This window comes from Tenrec ecaudatus, chromosome 3 (genome assembly GCF_050624435.1).
Source record: "Tenrec ecaudatus isolate mTenEca1 chromosome 3, mTenEca1.hap1, whole genome shotgun sequence".
In the NCBI taxonomy this organism is placed as follows: domain Eukaryota; kingdom Metazoa; phylum Chordata; class Mammalia; order Afrosoricida; family Tenrecidae; genus Tenrec; species Tenrec ecaudatus.
The window spans coordinates 65741739-65746955 of NC_134532.1; positions in this window are offsets into that span (position 1 = coordinate 65741739).

Here is a 5217-nt window from a genome sequence, read left to right on the forward strand (position 1 = left end):
TCTATACCTCTATAGGTATAGATTTTTTTTTTGCCTCCTAGTTCTTTCCTCTATTTCCTTTTCTTTCCTCTTATTCCACTGTCATGTTCGGCCTTTATTTTGCTTTCAGTAATTGCACTTGACCAAGCCCCATCAGCCATTCTGTGCACTCCTGGCCATTGATTTTAGACCACTTATTGTTCCCTTAGTTTGATGCCTCTCCCTTTCCTTTCCTCCACCTTTCCCATCTCCCATGTCCTCCCAGAATTATCAGTCCACTTGTTTTCTCCTCTAGATTTTTTATCCTGCCTATCTCTTATAGCTAGACATTAAAAAAAAAAAAACCAACAACAACCTACAAATAGTTCCGGGTCTGTCTGTTGACCTTCATGAATGTTTTCCAATTGAGTTTGATGAGGTGGTAAGCCCTGCCCCCAAAATCTATTTTTGGAATTCCTCGGTTATTTTATTGCTTTGCTTCCCTTGCAGCTCTATTGCACTTCCTTTGTGTTTCGCCCATTGGGGGTGGGCATGGGGGTTGTCCAGACTAGGCGGGCACAATTCCCGCACTGTCTCCAGTGTTGTCCCCCATAGCACTATGGATCAGAGGGCAGATGCCATGTTTCATGGTGGGGCCAGCCCTATGTATGGTGTTGTCTGTGCACTGGCTGCTTTAAGAAGGAATATGGTCTTAGGAACTTGGTGGACCAGGCTATATTTCTCTCTCTCTCTCTCTCTCTCTCTCTCTCTCTCTCTCGCTCTCTTAGTTTGCTCCAATGTATTCTGAACGGACCTGCTCCCCTTCCTGAGCTGTATCTTCAGTGCTATCCTCTGTCGTGCATTCTTCTGGGGAGGGGGTCCACATAGCTGGGGTTGGAGATAGCCACGCACACCATGCTGTTACTTCTCTGCGTCATGCTGTGTGTTGCCTTCAAGTCTTGGTGCACCAGGTTGGGCTATGGGAAACATAACTAATGCTCTCCCTATGGGTGGGTTATGCCCTGGTCTCCTGCTACCTATGTCCTCTTTTTTTGTCCCTTCCATTTTAGTTGTTGGTTGCTATCCACCCTGGATTGGCTCTAATCCCTACCAGAGTGCTTGGACCTTTCCTCAGGCATTCCATAAGCCCCTTTGGCTTTTTAAGCATACCTCAGTGGACTCATGTTGTACTTGTCATTTTGTGCTTGGCTTACTTCACTTAGCATAATTTCCTCTAACTCTTCCCATGCAATGATGTGCTTTATGCATTCATCACTGAGTTTAAGGGATTAAAAAACTCTGGTTCATACATACAATGGAGTACCATGCATCCCTATACCTGCGTCTTATAATACTATGTCTCAGATACAAAGGAAGAGAGCTATGACCTTCCATAAACCAGTCACAGAGAAGATATTTGGAAAAAATTAGTACTTGAGAGTTTGCTAAGTATCCCAATATAGTGGTAGATAAAATATTCCCCATCCCATCCCCACATACTTACACACTGAAGCCAATGAGTGTTTATGGAAGACTTGTGACCTTCGCTGCCCTTGGTGAGTGCTACAGAAGATACTAAGATAGATAAACCAGAGTGTCTGTCCTACGGGATTTGGGGATTGAGATCTGTCCATTCATTGGAAAGGCTAGAGCGAGCAAAATGTGCTTTCAGAATCTGAAATAAATAATGGGCAAAGATAATGCAAGAGCTGAAAAAACATGTATGTTCATGTGACAAGGCAGTTTAAAATTTCTGTTTTTACTTAAGCCTAACTCATTCCCACAAGACCCTTAAAAATGAAGGAGAAAAATATTTTACAGTCCTATACTTAATATCTTCAGAGTGTTAAGGTGAAATAGTTTCCATAGTATTTGATTAGCCTGCTATATAAAAATTGAAAGACTAGGGGAAATTCACTGTTATTAAGTAAGATTTTAGAATAACTAAGGCAGTCGTGAGAAATCTAGCAGAGATGCATATGAACTATTAATAGACTTCTATTGGATTTTTCTTTTTTCACATATTACATAATTTTTATGGTTAATCCTTGCTCTTTCTCTTATGCACAGAAACAACATGCACACACATCCACATATTCATCTAAAATAATTTGTGGCCTATTAGTCTAGTCATGTGAAGAAAAGTTGGAATGGGTAGTCTTATGAAAAAAAATGCTGACACCTTTCAATAAAAAGAAACAAAATATGCAAGTGGTGAAAATGTGGTGGGTAGAGTGCAAAAAAATTGGAATTTCTCTGCAAAACTTCAGGAAGCTATCTCTATATTCACAATGATGTTTCTGTCTTGTCAGCAGTTTTCCTTTATTTTGTGTTGGGCTTTATGACATATCTAAGAATAATAAATAATTTATAAGATGCAATAATGGCCTGGTGCATTTCTGGCAGGTTTAACGGGGAAAAAAATCTTTCCCAATAACTCATTTGATAAACTCTTGAGTTCTAGAACATTTCACACAACAATGCTTTGTTTTAAGGGTTGTCTATCAGTGAAATGCAAAACATTCATTATGCATTCAAGCCTGTTTTTCTTGTAAATATCTTTCCTGCCTCCTTTAATTTTTCCCATTCAGTGGCTTTTCTTTACTGAGTGTAATCTGAATCTTTGCCATTTAAAATAAAATCACTCGAGAAAAAAAATTAACCCTTCAAACCCAAAAGGAAAATTACAGTCTCTTGCAATGACCAAATGTCAAAATGCACTTCTACTTAGTACATATTTTAATAATTCCCTATTCCATCCTACCAAGAGGCAATGTGAATGCATTTTCACACCTGCACACACCTGCACACACACACTTAGTGGTTTGACTGCTGGTCCATGAGGAAAAGAAAATAAGCAATGGCATTTTCCATAAACATGCCTACGAAATAATGGCTTCACATCCTCTGCGAGAGTTACTGAGCTGTGCTTTCTGGCAATGTCCACAATTAATGCAGTGTGTGATTTCTCTTTTCTAGTCACTTTAATAGATCTTACAGATAATCCCAGCGTGGATGTGTGAGGATCAGAGGGCTCTGTATGCTCTGTTATTCTCTCCCTAGGATGTGGGTAGCTTGGGCGCTTCCGTCGTGATTAAAGTTGTGCTCCCATCATGCTGTCAGCACCTGTAGTGCTCTTGCAATGTGCTTAAGAAGGAGCATCATGGCTACACTGTGTGATGCGCATTTTCCGGTCTTTCCTGGCCTCTGTGTAACACACATTTAATTCGGAATCCGGGCAGCTGTTTGGCTGTGTACCCAAGATTTTCCATTTGCAATGTAACTAGTTTTTATTATGAATGAGAAAATTCCGTTAAGATATCCATGAAGCTAGTCTTATTAAATAGTGCAACTATGTCTAAAAATGCATGAGGCAGTAACCGATTCACATACCTGGGGGCAAAAGAAAGTTAAAAGAACAGTAGCCAAGAGACTAACTCCCTTTCAAATAATTCCTGAAAGAATGTGATGGATTCTAGGCTTTGCAACATCTCCATAGTTTAATCCAGCCTAACTGAACTGAACAAAGCACTCTGTAAGATTTGGGAAAGACAAGGAAAATTTCTCCTTACTGTCAACCATACTTATTCTACTGGGGACACATATGAACCTATTATCTGATCCATATGTTGAGAGTTTTGATCTATAATGTAGTTTTGCAATTCAAACCAGTTGTCATTGAGTCAATTCCAATTCACAGTGACTTCACTTATTGTAAAGTGGACCTGGATTGAACTTGCTTTTCTTTCACAGGGTTTTCATAGCTGTTACTGTTTGAAAACAGATCACCAGAACTTTCTTCCAAGGCACTTTTGGGTGGGTTTGGACCATCGATCTGTCAGTGAGCAACCAAATGCTTACATAGTTAAGGGATGATTTCTCAGCTCAAAGATACCATATATTCCAAGATGTGCGATTGGTTAATAATGGATATTCACAGAAAAGTCAACACCAACAATTTTAAATATACACATAAAGTATAAGAAGTGTGCTGATCTTAAAAAAATATTGTAATTTCAAGATAATAATGATCTGTTTTTTTCCCCAAAACTTTAATGATTTTCACCCACTCACGATACAGACACACTTTGGATTCCTTTTGTAGGGAAATCATCACTTTATTTTTAGAAGCGCTTCTCAAACACGAAACATAGATAATGTACAATCCAAGGTGTAGATAATATCAACTATAACTTTATAGAAATTGCTTGAGAAACAAATTCTTTGTTTTTTGTCTCAGGAAAGCATGGCTTCTAGTTTGGTTGGGGATTGGAAGAGCATGAAAAAGAAAATTCTTCATATTGATTACTTTGATTATTTGTTCTACATCTGAAATAAGGAGTAAGATTTCTCACCCAACTTTTTCCACTGTAATGATTCAAGTTCTTTTTAAAGTCAATTTCAGAATAACTATGGGCACTTAAAAGCTTGAAATTTAACAAGCGGCCATCTAGCCCAGAAGCAACAAAGCCCACATGGAAGCAGCACACCAACAATGTGTGATCATGAAAGACCGAGGAGACCAGGTTTCAGACAGCAAAGGCAAGGGGGGAGGGGCGGGGAGGGAATCTATCACCATGAATGAGGGGAGTGCGGAAGGGGACCCAATGCCCATCTATTGACAGCTGGACATCCCTTGCAGAGGGGTAGTGGGGAGGAGATGAGTCACTCAGGGTTCAGTGTAGCAACAATGAAACTCAAAACCTTCCTCTAGTTCTTGAACACCTCCCCCCCCCCCAATTATCATGACCCCAATTCTACTTTGAGGACCTGGTTAGACCAGAGGATGCACAGCGGCGCAGTAGGGATCTGGAAACACAGGGAATCTAGGACGGGTGAACCCCTCAGGATCAGCAGTGAGATTGGTGACACCAGTAGGGAAGGGGGTGTAGAAAGGGAGAACCAATCTCGGGGATCTACATGTAACCTCCTCTCTGGGGGATGGGCAACAGGAAGGTGGGTGAGGGGAGATGCCGGGCAGTGTAAGATAAGATAAAATAATAATTTATAAACTATTAAGGGTTCATGAGTGAGGGGGAGCGGGGAGGGGGGGGGAGCTAAAAAAGGAAAATGAGCTGATTCTGGGAACCCAAGTGGAAGGCGAATTTTGAGAATGATGAGGGCAATGAATGTATAAGGGTGCTGTACTCAATTGATGTACGTATGGAATGTGATAAGAGTTGTATGAGCCCCAATAAACAGATTTATTAAAGAAAGAAAAAGTGTGCAATAAATATATTCAGCTATGGCTTTCACATA